The sequence below is a fragment of the Macrobrachium nipponense genome, chromosome 8 (genome assembly GCF_015104395.2).
Source record: "Macrobrachium nipponense isolate FS-2020 chromosome 8, ASM1510439v2, whole genome shotgun sequence".
NCBI lineage: Eukaryota > Metazoa > Arthropoda > Malacostraca > Decapoda > Palaemonidae > Macrobrachium > Macrobrachium nipponense.
The window spans coordinates 50,292,417-50,316,133 of record NC_087203.1 but is presented as its reverse complement, the minus strand read 5'-3'; the positions used below and the strand labels follow the sequence as shown (position 1 = coordinate 50,316,133).

The 23,717-nt window shown below is 40.7% G+C and overlaps 1 pseudogene; it reads right to left on the bottom strand.

Moving 5' to 3' along the window:
• Positions 1 to 372: 372 nt before the first annotated feature.
• Positions 373 to 23,717, bottom strand: part of LOC135223093 (dnaJ homolog subfamily C member 11-like) — an 86,839-nt pseudogene continuing 63,494 nt past the window's right edge.

The window sequence follows — 23,717 nt, the reverse complement described above, 5'->3', positions numbered from 1 at the left end:
ATCTTAATCCCAAGGATTTTTAATTTGGCAATGAAAAAAGAAAATTTTTTTAAACAAATAGGTCCTTATGGAACCAATTCTAATTTTATGGTTACTCCCTTAGTAGGACCGTCTTCTAACCAGGAAATGTAGGAAAATTAAAAAATTTAAAAAATGTTTCTGATTCTTTTAAATTGTAGATGCCTAGAATCATTTAAGTGTTAAGTTGCTTGCCAGCATACCAATTAAACTGTGCATACTTATAAGAATACTTACACTGCTGTTTGGTATCCTCAAGGAGGTCAGTATCACCTTGATAATAACTTCATGTGGGGACAGACGAAAGAGATAGCGAACTCTTCCAGACTCCTTCTCTTTCCCCAGGGACAGGGATCATAAAAACCCAGGTAATGAGCACCTGTAATAAGAACAATTTTATTAATAACAGTTAAGCGAATGAATGAATGACCCATGGATTTTTGGTTATAAAAGGCCACACACAGCAAAACTTCAAGCCCGTCTGTTAACTTAAGTTAAAAAAAAAGGACTCAGTGGGTGATTGGACAGAAAACAGTAGAAGTTTAAGAATGGGGGGCAACCAGCGGTCACATGCACCCCTAACATGGTATGAATTAATGGATCATTGTTTTGCTTTCAATAAATCATATTAGTAGCAAAATATGTGTTACTTAGGTTAATGATTATTAAATAACAACAACAACAACAACTGTTGAACAACAAAAACAAAAAAAACTACATTACTACTACTGGTGTTTGATATAACGTATGTAGTGCCCATACGCATATAAAGTATTGATACATATGAGTTTACACATAGTTATACATATATTGATAATTGCTGCTCCATGAAATAAATAAGTTTTGTTTTGGGCCAGAATTGGCAGAAAAGGAGGCCACCTATGTAATAATGTAAGGGTTTAAAAGGCTACAAAGGGGTTACAGACTAAGGACTGTAAGGTGCACTGCAAACAACCCCATAGTAAATGCCTATAACAAATGTAACCACAAATTTTTAGAACATTGATGGCACAAATCCCCTTACAAAGGCCTATTAACATTAACTGCCGCCCAATTTTTAAAGGAATTATTGAATTTTAGTTGATAGACAGTTTTATATCTAAAGTAAACAGATCCTACAAAGTAATAATGTATAAAACGAACTGAAAAAAGTCGGTATGAATAAAATTCAGGGAATAGGTGGTCCTAAGTGGAGTTATTGTACTGGTTTTTTGGACAGTGTTTTATGGGTAAATAAACATATCTAGAAAAAAGATATTGGGTCATAAAAGAACTGGTTTAGATTGGTTCAATGGACAATTTTGTTCATCGCTTTTATGGGCACTTCGGTGAACGAAAAAAGATTTTCAACAAACATGTCAGGAGTCTATGAATGATTGTACAGGTGGACCCCGATGTATTTGCATTGCTCTGGTATTGTTTATGGACTCCATGCATTTGCAGATTTCTCTCTGGGAACATTTCCCCAATTAATCGCAAGAAAATTTGCCTATCCTGCGGTATTTTTCTTGGAGAAATCTTCACAAATTCCTGTTCTTTGTTTTTATATATTTTGTCGATTAAATGTTACTTTTGTGATGACAAACGATTAAAAAACCAAGTATATATAAATTTTTTTAATGGCGGGTTTTTCTTGACTTTTAACTAACAAAATAAAAAGGAGGTTTCAAACTTTTTAAAGGGGCTCAAATTTTAAAAGGGGATCAAACTATTGCACTGTGGGAGTCCTGGGTACGCATCCCCCGCGAGAATACAGGAGGATCACTTACATTGGATCAAGTCATAACACACTATTTTGGTGTAAAATAAAATATATCTGGAAACAATATTAGTATAAAAGAATATTTAGGATTAGTTCTTGGACAATTTTGTTCGCTTTTATTTTTGGCTTTGGTGGAACCAAGAAAAACTTGTAAAAAATGTCCAGTCTATGAATGAATTCGACAGTGGGGTCAAGTCTGGATATACATTAATTTAAGACCCAGTTTATGATAAAATAAAACTTACGTAATCTAGAAATAGTCATTGGTATAAAAAAAAGAATGTTTAGATTGGTTTCGGTAGACAAACTTTTTGCATTGAACGATAAAATTGTTGAGAGAAAAGAAAAAAATGCGATGAGAAACGAACATACAAATAACTTTACTACAAATTAATAATAGAGCCACCCATTAAAATGTTCCAATTTTTATCTTGTGTTAGCATCATAGAGAAAGCCTCATTATAATGATAAGGAGATAACTGGAGATAACCTGGGCTTAACCCTTAGGAGCCGGGGTAACAAACAAATAAATTGCAGCACACCCCCAGGCTGGCAAAAACTTTTGAGGTTAGCCAATTTAAGAAAAAAAACACATCAATAGAAAAGAGGAGGATATACAAAATTCCACAAGGTGGGGTAATAATAAAAATTATTTTTAACAAAACAACCATAAATTTTACCAAGTTATATTGTATATATTGCGGCCCGTAAGGAACAAAAAGTTTTTTTTTTCATAATTCCACCATAATCAAAAATATTGTTGCTAGGAAGACTTCCAATTGTTTGTTTGGAAATGGAAGGTAAATGATTGGAATATTTACTAGAATATAAGTTTTAGCTTACCAATTGCGTTTTCTGGGCTCAGCTCGTGTGCGGCCTATGAAAGGAAAATCCTTAATATCATTCTTTCTAGGTAAACAAAATTAACCTAAAATTACCAGAAGAAAAAAACAAAAATTAAGAAAATGTTCAGTCCAAAACTGGAATCGCCTTCCCACTCTTAAAAAGAAGTGTCGGTATGATAATCGAGGGGCGAGTGTGGAAACACTACCACGAAGACCAAACACCAATTAGAAACTTACCATCAGAATCCCCCCAAGAAGGAAGAGATGAATACAACGGGCCGATTGCAGCCTCTACTACTACTACTAGAGGACGCCACAGAACAGCAGCGCCCCTAGCGGGACATCCCTTAAATTTTAAAGCGCTTTCGCTAGCGAACCAAAGTCGCCCATTTTTCTTGGTGCTAGTGCTATTTCTGGATTTACTCCACTGTTGTTTTCTACCATGGAACGCTCAGCTATTGCCACGGCTAAGTTAAAGTAACCTCATAAGTAAGTATTTACATTGTTTTTATTTCGAGGGTACCAGTAATTTTCCGCTTAACTAGGTCATATACTGGTTCCCTGGTTGTTCTCGTGGCGGCGCCATGCTGCCTCGATAACGAATTCCCCGGTCCTCCATACTGGGACTTCTTATAACTTATCGGGCTTTACTTTATTTTTTACGTTCATTGTTTTTACATCGAGGTTTTAGCTAGTTCAGCCCCTCCTAACCTTTTTATTTCTATTAGGTTTCGGTATTTTAGGGCTATTTTGTGTTATTCTGGCCCCAGGCATCCCGGTTCTCTTGCTCTTCATCGGCTTATGCGCTGGCTCCGAGGTAGGCCTCTGTTTTTTTCTTGGTAACAGTCCTGGCCTCCTCCTGGGCTTCTTTCTCTTTTACTAAAAGTGTCTTTGTTTCCATCTTTTCGATGTATTATTTATTTTTTGACATTTAGGGTGTTTAGGCTCAGCCTAGGTGCTTGTTCCTTGTTTTATTGGATTACAAGCCTGTGGTTTCCAACGTGGCCCTCCCTTCACGGTTGGTGCTTGCCGCGGCCTAGGCCACTAGCGGTCACCGTGTCCATACGCAACCTTACCCTACCCCCGCCCTCGGCCCCTTATGGTATAGGGAAGAGCTGGGGGACCCCGTTGGTTGTCATGACAACCTCAGCTTGCCCTTTATCTCACCACTTCTCCTGAGGCGGCCAGGGTTCCTCCCAGCGGGGGGGTATCAGGGCGAGCCAACTCCATGCAGGTTACCGAGTCTCCATGCGGTAGTTGGTGAGGCGGGGAGGAAGGCCAGGCCCATCCCCCCCTCCCCCCTTCTAGCTCGTCCCCCCTCCCGCCGATGTTCTCCGAGACCTTCCCACCCCCCCTCCACCCAGTTTGCTCACGCCCACCTGGCCTCGCCTATAAAACCGAAAGGAGCCTTTTCCAGTCCAGCCCAGGGGGCCGGGGAACCTTTTGGTTATGGGTTACTGGCCTTCCGCTATAGCGGGCGGGGTGGGCACCTCTAGTGGTCGGTTGCTTGCCTACTATATCCTTTCATCTCTCCCCCGCTACCGGAAGAGAGCTTGTCTCTTACCCGCCGCACTCTTCTAGTAGACGGGCGGAGGAAGGTTATTTTTATTATCACTATGTTTAAGGATATACCCTAATTTTACAATGAATTGTATTATATGATTGAATTTATTTCCATCCCCGCCATTTTCCGTCGTGGTTTCCTTTTACCACCACTCCTGGTTGGTTTCTCTTTTGTGTCTCCGCCATCAGCGGAGCTATAGCCTAGAGATCACAACCAACCTGGTTACCACACGTATTTTGGCGGGGCTCTGGTTTAATCTAACTTTATCGCTCCGGCACAAGCGGAGCATCTGTTAGACTGTAAGTGTTTACCTGGTACTCATGTATCTTTCCACTTACAGGCTACCAACTGCCAGGTCCCAGCGTGTAACGCGACGCTGTTCGACCCCTGTGGACATGATGAGTGTAGGTCTCACGCCCCCTGTGCCACGTCTTACAACGAGATGATCGTCTGGCACCCTGAAGCCTGCGCCATCTGCTACGACCTGGTCGGTCAGCTGGGAGATGGGGTAAGTCCGTTATAGGCTTACTTATCATTTTACTAACAACTTTTAGTCGTAAGTTTGTTAACCCCGTTCCACCATTGGAAGCTAATCTTGCCTTTCTTTCAGGCTACCGGTGTGAGGGAAGTCGCCCTCGCCACCCTGAAAGCGTGGGTGGGCGGCTTCGGGAAAGAACGCCGCCAAAGGCCAGCCCTACATTCTGGATAAGAAGCTGGCCGTCCAGATCTTCCCCGCGGGCAAGTCGACTGGTTACGTTGACCCCTTGTCCGCTGCCCCGCTGATAGCCTCCATCCAGCAAGACCTCCAGCAATCCTTTGGGGTCGTAGCCTCCCAGGAGTCGGTCCCGGACGTCGCTGCCCTGGACCTTAACATCGAACCTATGGCGGTAGGGGTGGAGGATTTGTTGTTGAGGTAGGTGTGTCGGGCGCCCAAGGTCTTTCCTTGGGTGCTTCTGGATCTTTCTCCTGTCCCATCTTCTAGTGCTTCATTCCAAGGCTTTATGGGATCTGAGATCCTACCCGCTCTCCCGCTCTCTCTGTACCCCCGAAGGTGAAGGGACAGAGAGAACCGAAGACTCTGGCCAAGACAACTTCTAAGAAGTCGTCTTCGTCTTCTTCGGCTAGGAAGTCGTCAACTTCCTACGCCGATGCGGTGAAAGCAAAGCCGAGCTCTTCTCACCTAAAGAGCTCCAGAAGCAAGGCTTCGAAGGAGAAGGCTCGCGCTCCCGCCGAGCCACTGCCTTCTCCCGCCTCCACCGCTTCCACTCCGGCTACGCCGGTAGGGGTAGCAGGTCCTAGCACCTTTGATCCCTCTGCTTTCTCAGCAGGGGTGATGGAACAGGTGGGCGTGCTGGTGGGCTCGCAAACTCCGCACTAGGGAACACGGTTCGAGCAGATGTTTGCACAGTTGTCAAACACTCTGTCTCAGTCTGGCCAATCAATTCAAGATCTCTCTAACAGGATGAGAGAAAATGAGGACCGAGTAGCTGGGCTATCTCAGGTTCCTCCCCCAGTCTCCCCAGCGTCAAGCACTGGGATTCTTCAACTCCCGCCATATGACTCTTTGCCAGCTTTCTCTATGGAGAACCCTTGGAGAGTAGCTGCCTACGCTCCGTTCAAGGATGGAATGATCTCTATCTCGGAGTGTGGAACTCGAAGGATTGAGGACTTCGAGTTTTACCCTCCGGGTCTGACGCAGCCTTTCATCGGTTATGCTAGGCTGACGCCAACGGCTCTGACGAGGGAAGACAAGATCTCTAAGGAGTCGGTCCTATATAGTAGAGATCACGCTCAGCGGGAATGGGTTCACTGCCTTGAGGACTGGGAGTGTACGAACACCAAACTCCAGGCCTACAAGAGTCCCTTCACTATTTTCGCGACGGAAGAGGAGGTTTCTCTTCCGTTCGCCACGAAATTAGTGGAGAAGTCCCTTCAGGCAGTCCTCAAGGATGAGCCCATCCCACAGTTGAGGGAGGCGGAGTCTACTTCTCCGCTCTCCCGGCCTTCGGAGAATTGTGGGAGAACTTGCCAGCTACGTTCACGCTTGGTAAGCTCAAACCGGACTGCGCCATGGACCAGTTCGGCGAGAAACTACCAAGGCTGCCGGATTCCCTAATCCAGGCAGAGTTTGATGCGCGAACCAGGTTTGGCAGGTCCCTCAATTCCCTTATAATCACGGAAATGGCTGCTCTCTTATGCTACGGAACCGCTGTTCAAGATTCTGGCGAAATCTCAGTTCCAGACGGTTCTAACGGACGCTTTTGACTTCTTCCAGGCTAGGAGGAACTGCCGAAAGCATGTTCTACAAGAGTGTACCAATTAGGCATGAGCCGAATAGACTCTTGGCCTCTAGCATGTGGGAGCGGATCTCTTCCCAGAGTCCGCGGTGAACGAAGTACACCACGAAGCTGCTAGGCTCAACCAGAGCCTTAGAGCTAGGTGGGGTATTTCCTCGAAGAGGAAACAGGAGTCCGTTCCCACTGCTGGTAAGAAACCGAAGAAGGCTGGTAAGAGGTTCCAGCCATATAAAAAACTCCAGCAACAGCAGCAATTTGTGCAGGCGGTCCCGGTTACCCAACAAGGACAACCTGCCAGTTCAAAGCAGAATCAGCCTATCCTCCTGTTGCCCCCTCAATCTCAGCCATCCACTTCCTACGCTATCTCGCCGGCCTTCAATCCTGCATATGAGGCTCAAGGCTACAATCAGCCGAGAGGTAGGGCGAGAGGTTACTTTCGTCAGCGTGGCGCAGGAAGGGGTACGAGGAGCAGACAGTTTCAGAGGAGGGGCGTGGTGGCCAACCCGCCCATCAGCAATGAGGCTCCCCAGGTAGGAGGGGAGGCTGTTCCTCTTCCGCCACAGGTGGGGGTTCAGCAATTGGGCACAGAGCATAGTGTCCAAAGGATTGGGCTGGAGTTGGATCAAAGATCCTCCTCCAATCAATTCATTCCACCAGATACCGTCAAAGGAATTGACCAGATTACGCGGAAGAACTCCTTCAGAAAGGAGCTATTGCGAGAGTCAAGCATCTAAAATTTCAAGGTCGCTTATTCAGCGTGCCAAAGAAAGGCTCAACAAAAAGAAGGGTAATCTTAGACTTGTCAAAGCTAAACTCTTTCATTCGTTGCGACAAGTTCAAGATGCTTACCCTCTTGCAAGTAGGACCTTACTTCCGCGTGGAGCCGTCACATGCTCCATCGATCTTACAGACGCATACTATCATATCCCTATAGCCAGGCACTTCCGCCCATCCTAGGATTCAGGCTAGGAAATCAAACATTCTCATTCAAAGTGATGCCCTTCGGTCTGAATGTAGCCCCCAGGGTATTCACAAAAATAGCAGAATGTTGTTGCAACAATTGAGAGCTCAGGAATCATGGTAGCAGCATACCTCGACGATTGGTTGATCTGGGCACCAACAGTCGAGGAATGTCTCAAAGCCACCAAAAAGGTAGTTCACTTTCTGGAACATATCTGGGGTTCCAGATAAACAAAACGAAATCCAGACTTACTCCGGAATCTCGTTTCAGTGGCTAGGAATCCAATGGGATTTGTCTTCCCACAATCTGTCAATTCCCAGTGGCCAAACGGAAGGAAATAGCAAATCTGTCAGACAATTTCTCAAATGCAAGCAAACGTCAAGAAGAAACCAGGAGAGAATCCTAGGTCTCTTCAGTTTGCTTCGGTAACAGATATCCTTCTGAAAGCAAGGCTGAAAGATATAAATCGAATTTGGCGGTCAAGAGCAAACTCCAAATATCGAGACAAGTGTCAGTAATCCCACAGATCCTCCGCAACCAACTACGGCCTTGGTCAAAAGTAAAGAACTTAGCCAAGAAAGTACCCCTTCAATATCCCCTCCCAGTGTTAACCATTCACACGGATGCATCCCTGTCCGGGTGGGGGGGATACTCTCAGTTCAAACAGGTTCAGGGGACTTGGTCAGTTCAATTTCGCCAGCTCCACATAAACGTGTTGGAAGCAATGGCAGTATTTCTCACTCTGAAGAGACTGCTTCCCCGAAGAAGTCTCATCTAAGGCTAGTTTTGGACAGTGCAGTGGTAGTTCATTGCATCAACAGAGGAGGGTCCAAATCCAAGCATGTGAATCATGTCATGATAGCCATCTTTGCATTAGCAAACAAACACAAATGGCATCTGTCTGCCACTCACCTGGCAGGAGTAAGGAATGTGATAGCAGACGCCCTGTCCCGGTCAGTTCCTCTGGAATCAGAGTGGTCTCTGGACGACGGGTCATTCCAGTGGGTAAGCCGGAGAGTCCCAGGTCTCCAAGTGGATCTCGCTCCACAGCGAACCACAAGCTCCCTTGCTATGTGGCCCCCACCTGGACCCTCTGGCTTATGCCACGGACGGCCTGTCGTTGGATTGGAATCAGTGGAGGAGAATTTATATTTTCCTCCAGTGAATCTTCTCTTGAAAGTCCTAAGCAAACTAAGGTCTTTCAAAGGGATAGTAGCTCTGATTGCTCCGGACTGCCCAAGAGCAACTGGTATCCTCTTCTTCTGGAATTGGGTCTCCGACCTCAACGGATCCCCAATCCCAAGCTATCACAATCAGTACAAATGAGGACTGTGTTCGCTTCCTCAGGATTCTCCAGACCCTAACTTTATGGACTTCATGAAGTTTGCGGCTAATAAAGATGCTGATATTGACCCACAGAATATTCTCTTCCTAGAATCATATAAGAGAGAGTCAACCATTAGACAATATGACTCAGCTGTTAAAAAATTAGCATCTTTCTTGAGAGAATCGAACACTACAACCATGACAGTTAATTTGGCTATATCCTTTTTCAGGTCCTTGTTTGAAAAAGGTTTAGCAGCTAGCACGATTACCACTCATAAATCGGCTTTGAAGAAAATCTTTCAAGTAGGTTTTTCAGATAGATCTGACTGAATCTTATTTCACATCTATCTCTAAAGCCTGTGCTAGACTTAGACCTTCTCAGAAGGCCTACTACAGTTTCATGGTTCTTGAATGATGTCCTCAAACTAGCTTCAGATACTGACAACTCATCCTGTACATTCATAATGCTCCTGAGGAAGACATTATTCTTATTAAGCCTAGCCTCAGGAGCCAGAATTTCAGAACTGTCGGCTCTATCCAGGGATGCGGGTCATGTGGAATTCCTCCCATCAGGAGAAGTTCTACTTGCTCCGGATCGTAGCTTTTTAGCCAAAAATGAGGATCCTCTTGCAAGGTGGGCTCCTTGGAAGGTTATCCCACTTCCACAGGATCCTTTCTCTCTGCCCAGTATCAACTCTTAGAGCCTTTCTATCTCGTACTTCTTCAAGATCCTCAGGTGCTCTCTTCATGAGAGAAAAAGGTGGTACTTTGTCAGTAAAAGGTATTAGACAACAAATCCTTTACTTCATTAAAAACAAGCCAACCCTGAGTCATTCCCAAAAGCACATGATATCAGGGGAGTAGCCACCTCAATTAATTATTTTCAACATATGAAATTGAGGATCTTAAAAAGTATACTGGATGGAAATCCCCGACAGTCTTTAAAACGGCATTATTTAAAGTCCTTGGAATCTTTAAAGTTTTCAGCAGTAGCAGCGGGAAACATTGTTTCCCCTGATACTGTATAGTAGTTGTAGTATAGATCCAGGTCTCCTTTCTACCTACATCAGCCAACATGCCTCACCCTATCGCCAGGCTACTCGAAGATCATAGCCTTAGCCGTTGAATCATATAGTGGATTGTCCCTTATTTTTTTGCTAGGGACATCCACACTTGTACTGATAATGTACTTCAGTGTACCTACCCTTATTTTTATGCTAGGGTAGGACACAATGTGTTTGATATTATTCACCATTTTTTGTATTTATGATGAACTTCAGTGTACCTACCCTTATTTTTATGCTAGGGTAGGACACAATGTGTTTGTATATATTTTGCAATGCTTGTATTAATGATGGACTTCAGTGTACCTACCCTTATTTTTATGCTAGGGTAGGACACAATGAGTTTGTATATTTTGTAAATTTGTTAAGTAAATCCCCTTTTCTTTATATTACATGCATCACTGTAATTTACTGTAATTACCATTTAAGTACTTTAAGATTACTAACGTTCTATTGTTTTACTGTTTAGTATAAGTTAGTTTAAGTGCTTAGTTTGTATGCTGTAATTGATTTACTTATATTATATCCATCATTTTACACTGTTTTTCATTGTCCCTTTTTTCCCATCTTGTCTGTTTCTCTGGTATTCTTTCATAGGCCGACACGAGCTGAGCCCAGAAAAGGGATTTTGACGAAGGAAAAATCTATTTCTGGGTGATTGGCTCGTGTCGCCCTATGAAACCCCCCCTTTATGGTTTGTTTCCCCCCCTTGCAGGACAAGATGTATTTTAGTTGTTCTTAGATTAAGGATGTCCGCTAGGGGCGCTGCTGTCCGTGGCGTCCTCTAGTAGTAGTAGTAAAGGCTGCATCGCCCGTTGTATCAGCTCTCTCTTGGGGGATTCTGATAGGAAGTTCTAATTGGTGTTTGTCTCGTGGTAGTGTTCCACACTCGCCCCTATTATCATACCGACACTTCTTTTTAAGAGTGAGCGAGTCAGTTTTACTGACATTTTCTTAATTTTGTTTTTCTCTGGTAATTTTAGGTTAATTTTACCTAGAAAGAATGATATTAAGGATCCTTTCATAGGGCGACACGAGCCAATCACCCAGAAATAGATTTTTCCTTCGTCAAAATCCCTTTTTTGACCATTTCGGTTGAGTCAAAGTTGACTGAAGGTTCAAATTTTGCCACTTACGTTATTTATATGAAAATATTTCAAAACTGATAAAACCTACAACCATGGGTTGTTTTTTTGTTGTATTCTACATGAAATTGCACACATTTTCATATATAAAACATTATGTAACGGCTAATATAAAATGGTGCAAACATTACGACAATTGGACGAAAAAATGTCTGATTTTTTCGGCAGTTACCGCATGGACACAGGAGTTTTTTTTTCAAAAATTCACCATAAATCGAAATATTGTGCTAGAGAATTCCTATTTGTTGCAAAATGAAGGTAAATGATGGAATATTACTAGAATGTAAGAGTTTTAGCTTACAATTGCGGTTTTTGATGATGTCGGTCGAGACAAAGTTGATTAAGGTTGATATTTTAGCCCTTATCATTATTTATATAAAAATATTTCAAAGCTGATAAAAGTTACAACCATGGTTGTTTTTAGTTGTATTCTACATGAAATTGCACACATTTTCATATATAAAACTTTATGTAACGGCTAATATAAAATGGTGCAAACATTACGACAATCGGACAAAAAAATTTCAGATATTTTCGGAAGTTACCGCGCGGACGTAAGGAAAAAGTTTTTTTCAAAAATTAACCATAAATCGAAATATTGTGCTAGCGACTTCCAATTTGTTGCAAAATAAAGGTAAATGATTGAATATTACTAGAATGTAATAGTTTTAGCTTACAATTGCGTTTTTCGACCATTTCAGCAGAGTCAAGTTGACCGAAGGTTGATATTTTGGCACATCGTTATTTACATGAAAATATTTTAAAACTGATAAAAACTACAACCATGGGTTGTTGTTCGTTGTATTCTACATGAAATTGCGCACATTTCCATATATAAAACTTTATGTAACGGTTAATATAAAATGGCGCAAACATTATGACAATCAGACAAAAAAATTTCTGATTTTTTCGGAAGTTACTGCGCGGCCGTAAGAAAAGTTTTTTTTTTTTTTCATAAATTCACCATAAGTCAAAATATTGTGCTACACTTCCAATTTGTTGTAAAATGAAGGTAAATAATTGAATATTACTAGAATATAAGCGTTTTAGCTTACAATTGCGTTTTTCTACCATTTCGGTCTAGTCAAAGTTGACCGAAGGTTGAAATTTTGGCACTTATTTGTTTTTAATATGAAAATATTTCAAAACTGATAAAAGCTACAATCATGAGTTGTTTTTGGTTGTATTCTACATGAAATTGCGCACATTTTCATATATAAAACTCTATGTAACGACTAATATAAAATGGTGCAAAAATTATGTCAAAGTGACGAAATAATTTCCGAGATGTGTCGCTGATGCTTTTTAGTGTGAGAAGAAAGAAATTCGCGCTTGCGCGCCTGGGTAACGATTGTAAACAAAACAACAGCTTGATCCGTGAACTCCCAGCATCCCTCAAGGTGCGTGATTCAAAAGTTTTTGCCAAGTAGGCCTATAACTATTTTTCTGCGAATTTTTAAAAAACTTTTTGGCGTCGACGTTTCATACGTCAATTCGGCACCCAACAGACAATTTTCGTCGACGTTTAATACGTCCAATAGGCGTTTAAGAGTTTAGTTGGTGGGGAGGAAAATCACTTCCTGTGTCATATTTAATGAGGGTTTTTCTTGCTGTTTGAGGAGTGCCTCAAGCAGTCGTAAACGTCACTGGTCAGGAGCCCTCCCTATTATCTTAGTATTCAGATAATACTGTCGTGGGAGATAGCTTCCTGGTGTGCTGTCATGGTATGGTTTTTTATTGCCCCTTCTTGTGCGTGGCATGAAATCCTCTTGTACAGTTTCATAGAAATCATACCAACGTAACAACCGGGAAATCCACGGACAGGGCATAAGAATTGGTAGACTACATTCGACTGTTTCAAGAGGTATCCTGCGAGGGGTCGGGTTGTTCTTCATGATAAGGTGGTGGGTATGTTGATTTTGGTAATAAATCACGAGCTCGAATTCTTTGTTGACTTCGGTGGGGGTCACATTCTCTCTGATGATTTTTCTCAATGCATCCTTGTCCTCACGGTTGATGTGCGGCGCATTCTGGCTTTATAAAAACAGCTTGATCTTCTGATGGGGGTGGGGCTGTGGTCTCTCACTCTTGCTGTACCCCCGATCCAGCGCTGTTCGGACTTCTTTACTAATAAGTCGATTCGGATACCCGTTATTAAGAACCACCAGAGTGACTCGGTTAAGTTCTTTGTGAGTGTCCTGCCAGGAAGAACAGTGCGTGAGGGCCCTCCGAATGTAGGCCCTGACTGTGGTGTTTTTGAACCATGCAGGACATTCGCTGTCCCCATTCAGGGAAAGTCCTAAGTTTGTTTTCTTTGTATATACCGAAGTTTTTAGACCATCTTCGGTTTTGGAGACAAGGACGTCGAGAAAGGGGAGCTGGCCTTCGTTGCTGAATTCAACGGTATAATTCAGCGAACTGCACTGCTGGAACATGCGCCGGACAGCTTCAACCTTTTCCTCATTCTCGGCCTGTACAAAGATATTGTCAATATATCTTGCATATTTGCGGGGTTTTTCTAATATTGGAGAAAACTATCTCTTCCCTAGTACCCATATAAAAGTTGGTGAATAGGACACCGAGAGGAGAACCCATTGCAACTCCGTATTTTTGCTGGAACATCTGACCTTTATGGGTGGAGAAAGGGGCCTCCTTCATACATATCTCGAGGAGTGCCAGCAGGGATACTTCTGGGATATTTAGCTGGGGTGTAGAGGGGTCCCTGTAGATGCAGTCCATAATGATACTGATGGTCTTGTCGACAGGAATGTTTGTGAAAAGGGATTCTACGTCCAAGGAGGCGATAGTGTCTTTTCCTGGGGAGGCTTGGATTTCTTCGGGGAATCCCACGGAAGAGCGCAGGCTATATCGGCTTGGTACATAGGGCGTCAAGATTTGATTAAGGCGTTTGGCCAGTCCATACGTGGGGGCGGGTGTCTGGCTGATGATGGGGCAAAGAGGGTTTCCACTTATGTGTTTTAACGTTGCCGTACAGATAGCCAAGGCTGTAATCTCCGATGATTGGCAGGAGGTGCACAGCATTGGTGGCTGCATTGAAACTGCTAATGATGTCATTGGCTTCTTTTTTTTTTTTGTCTGTGGGGTTTTAGTAAGGCGCTCGAACTAAGTACTGTCATAAAAAATGGTATCCAACTTCTGGTGGTACTGCGCCGTCTTGATCACTACGAAAGGCTGCTTTTTGTCTGCAAGGTGCACAGCTATGTCTTCTCGTTGACGTGGGGCCTTTGCTGCTCTTTCATTTCACGGGAGAGGATACCACTATTATATGTGCCGCATTCTGTGAGGGCTTCTGCAAGCAGGAGGGGCTGCAAAGAGTTGGTGGTGCGGACGAGATTGCGGCTTTCATATTGTTGTATCGAATCGAGCAGCAACTTGACCTCTAGTCTCTTCTCCAGGGGCTTCGGTTTGGAGATACAGTGTCCGTATTCGCGACGGAGTGTACCAGACACCCCTGTGAATAGTTAAACACCTGCGAATAGTTATAACCACCATTAAAAATGCTTATGACTGCCTATCTTGAAAGTTCAGATACCAAATGTATACCTTTAATAACATCCTACTTCAAATATACCTAAAATTACTAACCTATTACTGTATCAATCTTTGAGGTTATATTATTAATATCATTTCAAAGTCATCTTAAACATTTTACCATTAAAAAAATATATACCTACAGCCAATAACAGAGAGAGAGAGAGAGAAGAGAGAGAGAGAGAGAGAGAAGAGAGAGAGAGAGAGGAGAGAGTGACCAGTGAATGGCAAACATCATATATCTGACCATCAAGAGTGAAATTATGAATTATTTCTGAGACAGAGAGAATAATAATGAGAGAGAGAGAGAGAGAGAGAGAGAGAGAGAGAGAGAGAGAGAGAGAGAGAGAGAGAGAGAGAGAGAGAGAGAGAGAGAGAATAACTCCTAAACTCCGACTCCTTCCCCTCCGCCAGTACATATATCAAACTGTCATATACTCCTCCCCCCACGTTCCTCCAAGTGGATAAAAAAGACTGGGAATTGCTTTTTTTAATTAATCTTATTAATATTTGAAAATTAGTATAAGGTAATCATTTATTTATTACTACAAAACAAAAAAAATAAAACATACGTAAGTAAGACAAAGAGAGGAGAGAGAGAGAAGAGAGAGAGAGAGAGAGAGAGGAGCAGAGAGAAAGAGAGACGAGGAGAGGAGAGACGAAAGAGAGAGACGAGAGAGAGAGAGAGAGAGATGAGAGAGACCGAGAGAGACCTTACCTTGACCTTACATCTTGTTCGGGTTGCCCCAGGTCTCAGTGTGAGGCACCTCTAATGTCTACCAGAGAGTTGCTAGTACATCTTCCGGTATATTTGCATCTTCCCAATCTTGGATGGTCTGGGATGCAGTTTAGATATTTGTCGAGCTTATTCTTAAACACATCTACGCTCACTCCTGATATATTCCTCAGATGTAGCTGGCAAAGCATTGAATAGACGCTGCATTATCGATGCTGGTGCGTAGTGGATTAATGTCCTGTGTGCTTCCTTATTTTTCCTGTTATAGTTTTGGGCATTATTAATCTACCTCTGCTTGCTCTTTCTGATAATGTTAGTTCCATGATATTTTCTGCTATTCCTTCTATCTGTTTCCATGCCTGAATTATCATGTAGTGTTCTCTTCTCCTTTCTAGACTATATAATTTTAAGGATTGTAGTCTTTCCCAGTAGTCAAGGTCCTTAACTTCTTCTATTCTAGCTGTAAAGGACCTTTGTACACTCTCTATTTGTGCAATATCCTTTTGATAGTGTGGGTACCATATCATATTGCCAATATTCAAGTGGACTACGAACATATGTTTTATAAAGCATAATCATGTGTTCAGCTTTTCTTGTTTTGAAGTGCCATAACAAACATTCCCATTTTGCTTACATTTTGCCAACAGAATTGATATTTGATCATTGCATAACATGTTCCTATTCATCATCACACCAAGGTCTTTAACTGCTTCCTTATTTGTGATTGTCTCATTATTAGGTCCCCTATATGCATATAGCTTTCTTTCTCTGTCTCCATAATTTATTGATTCAAATTTATCAGAGTTAAATCACCATCCTATTTACCTCTGCCCAATCATATACTTTGTTAAGGTCTCTTTGTAGAGCGTTCCTATCTTCATCACAAGTAATTTCTCTACTTATTCTTGTGTCATCTGCGAAACTACTCACTACCGAATCCTTAAACATTACTGTCTATGTCTTCAATCATAATAACAAACAGTATTGCAGCTAACACCGTACCTGCGGCACACCGGATATTACCTTGGCTTCATCCGATTTCTCGTCGTTTGCAATAACTATCTGTTTTCTGTTGTGTAAAAATTCTTTTAACCATCTTCCTACTTTATCCACGATATTGTGTTTTCTAATTTTCTTCGCTAATATATTATGGTCTACTTTGTCAAAAGCTTTGCAAAGTCTAAATAAACCACATCTGTTTCATTTCCGCTTTTCATATTTTTGAATATGTTTCTCACGGTGGACTAACAGTTGGGTTTGTGTACTCTTTTTTCCGGGTACGAAACCATGTTGTCCTTTATTAAACAAATTATTTTTTATTAAAATGTTTCATAATATTTTTCTTCATTACCCTTTCGTACACTTTCATAATATGTGATGTTAGACTCACAGGACTATAATTACTTGCCTCCTTAGTCTTGATCCACTTTTGAAAGTAGGGGTAATATATGCTAATTTGTGCTCATCATAAATCTTGCCTGTATCTACACTTTGTCTTAATAATATTGCAAGTGGCTTTGCGATAGAATGAACTACTTTCTTTAACAAAATAGCAGGCACTCCATCCGGCCCTGCAGCAGCTCCATTTTAATTTCATTAATAGCCTGCACAATATCAGCTTCATTAATATCTATGTCAGCTAAATATTCACTATTTTCATCCCTTACTTCTATATCATTATCTTCATTATCTATTCTAGGGTGAATTCTCTCTTATATCGTTCTGCCATATGTTGCAAATTTCCTTTTTTCATTCGTTAATCTCCCTTCAATTCTTAGAGGGCCTATTTCTATTCTTCTTTTATTCATCTTCTTCGCATATGAGTATAATAGTTTGGGATTTTGCTTGATATTTAATAGGGTTTTTTCTTCCAAGTCCCGTTTTTCATTTTCTTCTGATGTATAATCTTTGTTCTGCATTTTCTATCTTACTTTTTAGTTCTATAACTTTCCATGCATTTTTTTCTTTGCAAGACCTTTTTTCCACTTTCTGATTTTCTGGAACAAGATCCTTCTGTCTCTTGGTATGCATGACTGATGTTTACTTTTCTTCTTCGGTATATATTTATCCACTTTTTTCTCTAATATTTTATATATCTCCGTATTTACCTTTATGTTGTCACTTACGAAATGTTATCCCAATCTTTGTTTAATTCTTCATTTATTTCTGACCATTTTAGATTTTTACTGTAGAAGTTGTATTTTCCATATCCTTCCCACTTTTTCATTCTTGCTTATCTCTGTTTTCACTTGCTTTGGAATGGACTGTTAATTCTATGACATTATGGTCTGAAATACTCGCATTATAAACTATTATTTCTTTAACATAATTCTATCCGTTCACAAATACTAGGTCTAAAGTATTTTCCTTTCTTTGTTGGCAGGTGATTTATTTGTTGAATGTTGTATTCTAGTAGATATCTAATAGCTTTTCGAATTGCCTCTTATCTTCTGCACTACTATTACTCTCTTTTTTATAGTATAAGTACATCCACAATCTCCTATTCGTTCTTTCCAGTCTACGAAAGGAAAGTTGAAGTCTCCAGATAGGAGAATAGTCCAGTCCTTGTGATTTCTACATATATCATCAATTTTTCTATTATTAAGTCAACTCTTAGTATTAGGAGGTCTATATATTACTATGTTCATTAATTTTTCAGATTCAAATTCTACCGCTATTAGTTCACATTCTGAGTTACTATATTTCTCATATATTTTTCCTTGTTTTTTGTCTTTCCCATATATTGTTCGGTTCCCCCGATTCCTATTTTTTTCTATCTGATCTATAAGTTGGAACCCTTTTATTTGATCATCATTCCCAGTCTCTTGGGAATACCAGGTTTCACTTATATTCATTATGTCTATTTTCTTTTCAATTTGGGTTAGTTCTTTCTAAGTACTCTATTTTTCTTTTTTGAGTTACTCGTAACTAAACCCTGCGCATTCATCACTATGATGGTTTGCATGTTTTCTACCTTCATTTAATATTGGTAATAATAAGGATTTTCCCATGTCTCTTTCCTGTTCTGGTATGTTGTCTTTTTTCATTTCCAGAAATTCTGTCATTAAAAAATCCAACTTTTCCATAATATTTGTTCTTCCTTCATCATAATTATTCATTTTGTGTCTGAATCTGCAATTTTCTCCATATCTGCAATATCCTCTTGCATAATAAAAACAGTTATTATCTCTTTGAGTAGAATCTTGGAGCTGATGCATTGAAATTTTTTGCTGACACCTCTGCATATCTCGTTGATGGCTTGCTTTTTCTTTTTACCTGATATTCTTCATTCCTCTCTTTATTTGTTTTCTTTCTTATTTTGGATTTTATTACTTGATTGGTTATTTATTTGATTATTTTTTATGGCTACAGGGTGCATATATTTACATTTTTTGTCGAACTTACATCCTTTTCCTTCCTTTCTTTTAGGTTTTTGCATATTTTTGGATGTAGATCTCTGCAATCATCCTCATAGCCATCTAGGTATGCACATTTACCATATATTTCATAGTTGTGACATACCTTAGGATGTTTGTAGTAACATTTTTCTCCAAATCTGCAATTCCCTCTTTTCAAAAGGTTGCAGACTTTGTCTTTTTTGTATATTTTTTCCTCTTTCCCGTCATTGCGTAGATCTGGGTAGAGCCTCTTCGGCATTTCTTTTGTGTTGTCATATCGTAATTTATTTCTTCGTAGGTATGCTGCTTTATAGCCTCATATGTAGTATCAATGAGTATCTCTGCATCCATACTTTTATCTTGTTCTTTGTTTTCCTTATCTTTTTCTGTCATTTCAGTTTTGTTTACTTCTCTTACGTTTTCCTCCTCTTCTTCTTCTTCTTCTTCTTCTTCTTCTTCTTCTTCTTCTTCTTCTCTTCTTCTTCTTCTTCTTCCTCTTCCTCTCCTCTTCTCTTATTCTTCTTCATCATCCTCAACTATTTGTACATTCAATCTTGATTTAATAACATTGTCTATCCATGGTAGACATGTTGAGCAAAAAATTCTTGTGTCTTTTCTCATATCTTGCATTACCTCAGCACACTGTGGATGGGTCGGAATGTTGCATGCAGCACATTTTCTGATTAGTTTTGTGGATTAACTATGCTATACCACACCTTACACAGTTTACATGCTTTTGGCATTCTTTTCCTAATGAGAGAGAGGGGGGGGGAGGGTTATCCTTATTTAAAAGACTGAAATGGATATATTATTGTACTTCTATAAAATACCATAACATATGAATTTTGAAATTAATTATATTACTATTATTATCTTTATGCAAAAATATTAATAAAAAACCTACACATGTACCATAGAAATTCTCATCTCAGTAAAAGAGAGAGAGAGAGAGACGAGAGAGAGAGGAGAGAGACGAGAGAGACCAAGAGAGAGAGAGAGAAAGAGAGAGAGAGATGAGAGAGAGAGAGAGAGAGAAAAAAAAAAAATATGTGACCATCGAGAGGGCAACAGTTGTTGGACCCCAGCCAACTCTGCTTGGCTCCCAGGAAATCAAAGACGCGGGGTAAAATGCATTTTCTTTCATTCTTACATAATTTTATATTTATAAACTAAAATCTTGCTAATTCACTTTAGTATTTTCTTTAATGAATTTATATTATTGCTGTTTACATTAATATTGATTTTTGAAAATTGGTAAATCATCATCCAAAAATATACATCTTGTAAGAGAGAGAGAGAGAGAGAGAGAGAGAGAGAGAGAGAGAGAGAGAGATTATCATAGCATTTGTAAAATACTTTCACATATGATTTTTGTTAATTACAATTATTATTATTATTATCATATGAAAATATTAATAAACACATTATACACGTGTACCATAAAAATCTCTCATCTCAGTAGAGAGAGAGAGAGAGAGAGAGAGAGAGAGAGAGAGAGAGAGAGAGACCTGGAGTTCGAAAGAAAGATGCATGAAGACTGGGACTTCCTTCATTCTTACATAATTTTTGAAATTTATAAACTAAAATCTTACTAATTCAATGTAGTATTTTCTTTCTTGAAGTAATTGCTCTTTACATTAATATTAATATTAGAAAATTAGTAAATCACTTATCACACAAAAAGCAATACATCCCGGTAAGGGAGAGAGAGAGAATTATTAGTTATGTGATATCAGTAATCTTATTAAACTTACTATTACAGTATTGATCAATATATATTTTAAAATCAGTAATCGTTTTTGTATCATAAAAATGTATTTAGGCATGAAAATAACATCAAAATACGCTAATTAGTGATTATTTATCGTCGGAAAATCCCGCGAATAGGCGAATTCACCGCAAATAATGGTCAGATATGGTCCAGAAAAAATCCGCGAATCAGTGAGTCCGCGAATCCGGAGAACGCGAATACGGGGGGCCCACTGTAATGTGGCAGTCAGGCCTAACCATAGCAGTTCATCCTGGTCAGGAGTAGGTTCATAATCTGTTAGATTGATATATCCTTCTGTCCGTTGCGGCATCCGGAGTTGCCCCCATTTGAGAGAAATGAGTTTCCGAGTGATGTCCCGTAAGCGTTTCTTCATATCCTTGTCTTGGAGGTGGGCGAGGCATACTTTTACGATAAGCGGGTAACTCAAGTCTTGTAGATTTGATAGGTCTTCGTTCTGGTTGTCGTCTTCTTCCTCTTCATCAGGGTGTTCAGGTTCGATCTCATCTCCTTCGCTGGAGCTGGGACCGACGGCTTCTTCATTGTCCCCTGGGTTGTCTTACTTGTTACTCTGCCGTAAGGTTGCCCATTCCACTTGCAGTTTCACGACCTCTTCTCGCAGGGCACACCACTCTGCTGTCTTCACTCTCAGCTGATGTTGAAGGAGGGATATCCAGAAGCTTCTCGTGTTGGTCTCGTTGCATGCTGAAGGGTCATGCAGACGTATGTTGGTATATATTGGAAGGAGACCCTCTTTCAAACAAGTCTTATTGAAAGATATTGCTGCATCAGCTGCATTCAACTTGTAGTCTTCTCTATTTTTCTAATATCGCTTTTTTCTTGCTAATACAAACCTGGGTGAGTATTGTGCCAATATTTACTCATCAGGAGGAGTCAATTTCAGGGATATTGCTTAAAATTTATTTATTTGTCACAGTAAATGAACAAATAGATCAAAATATAAGTTGATCTAGTGGCCACCGTTTCTCTCGGTATCATCCGAGCATGATCACGGCAGTGGGTCGGAGCAAACTGTAGATGTTGTCAGGATCTACTGGTAGGTACAACAGGGGGTCAGGGTCACTCGCTGAGTTTTCATTGGTTGGTGGTACGTTGCATTCCTGCTATTGGTTGGAGGAAGTTTCCTTCAAGACACTTCTCGTCTTTGATGGTCGGTTGCTATTGCAGCCTAGCAGGACCGCCAACAAGGCTATGGGAACGACTTTCCCTGGGCGTTGTGTCACGACGGCTCACATTGTCATTGGCTGCTAGGCTGCTTGTCTCATCTGGTATTCTTTGATTGGGAGTGTAGCTCCGTCTGGTATTACTTGTACTATTATCTATTTCATGGGTCTTCTTAAGTGGTGGGGAGGAAAAGCACTTCCTGTGTCGTATTTTATTAGTAGGGCTTTTCCTTGCTGGTACGAGGAGTGTCTCGAGCAGTTGCAAACATCGCTGTCAGGAGCCCTCCCTATTATCTTAGTATTCTTGATAATACTGCCGCAGGAGATAGCTTCCTGGTGTGCTGTCATGGTATGGTTTTTAATTGCCCCTTCTTGTGCGTGGCAAGAAATCCTCTTGGACAGTTTCATAGTAGTCATACCAACGTAAGAGCCGGGACATCCACGGACGGGGCATAAGAATTGGTAGACTACATTCGACTGTTTCAAGAGGTCTCTTGCTGGGAGGATTTGGGTTGTTCTTCATGATAAGGTGGTGGGTATGTCGATTTTCGTAATAAATCACCAGTTCGAGTTCTTTGTCGACTTCGGTGGGGGTCACATTCTCTCTGATGATTTTTCTCAATGCATCCTCATCCTCAGTGACGTGCGTGCATTCTGGCTTTGTAAAACAGCATGATCTTCTGATGGGGGTAGGGCTGAGGTCTCTCATTCTTGCTGTACCACCGATCCAGTGCTGTTCGGACTTCTTTATTAATAAGACGATTCGGATACCCGTTATTAACAAGCACCTGAGTGACTCGGTCAAGTTCTTTGTGAGTGTCCTGCCAGGAATAACAGTGCGTGAGGGCCCTCCGAATGTAAGCCCTGACTGTGGTGTTTTTGAACCGTGCAGGACATTCGCTGCCCCCATTCAGGCAAAGTCCTAAGTTTGTTTTCTTTGTATTTACCAAAGTTTTTAGGCCATCATCGGTCTTGGAGACGAGGACATTGAGAAAGGGAATTGACCTTTGTTGCTGAATTCAACGGTATAATTCAGCGAATTGCACTGCTGGAACATGTGCCGGACAGCTTCAACCTCTTCCTCATTCTCGGCTTCTACAAAGATATCATCAATTTATCATACAGAAAACATACATCTCTGTAAGAAAGAGACAGAGAATTATTATTGTTATTATGTGATATAATTTAATCTTATTAAACTTACTAATACAGTATTGATCAATATTAACCCTTAAACGCCTATTGGACGTATTTTACGTCGAGATAAATTGTCTTTTGGGTGCTGACCGGAAGTAATTTACGTCGATATAGAAAATTTTTAAAAATTCGCGGAAAAATACTTATAGGCCTACCAGCCGAAAACTTGTGAATCAAGCGCCTTGGAGGATGCTGGGAGTTCACAGATCAAGGTGTTGTTTTGTTTACAATCGTTACGCAGGCGCGCAAGCGCGAATTTCTTTCTTATCGCACTAAAAAGTATCAGTGACACATCTCAGAAATTATTTTGTCACTTTGACATAATTTTTGCACCATTTTACATTAGCCATTACTGATTGTAGCTTTTATCAGTTTTGAAATATTTTCATATAAATAATGTTAAGTGCCAAAATTTCAACCTTCGGTCAACTTTGACTCTACCGAAATGGTCGAAAAACGCAATTGTAAGCTAAAACTCTTATATTCTGGTAATAAAAACGCAATTGTAAGCTAAAACTCTTATATTCTGGTAATAAACAGGCTAGTAGAGTGCCTATAGAGGTCATGATCAAATACAGTGTCAAAATAAGTGTATATATTTGAATTTTACAGATAAACTATGATACTATAGTCATCAAAGACATCAATGATTATTTTTTTCTCTTTCTCTCTCTCTCTTTCTTAAAGCGAGCTTTCGTCTGGAGCTGCCAGACATCCTCGGGCTGGGAAGCTGAGGGTGGACTGATCTTGGTGTGGTGTCCGTCCTCCTTATATTTAGGGTTGACAGCAGGGGGTCTGCCCCATGCTGGTCTCCTATTGGCTGGTTGCGGTGAGTCTTCGTTTTCATTGGTGGCTTGAGGCAAGTCTCAAGCCACTTTCTCTGAGTCGATGGTTGCGATG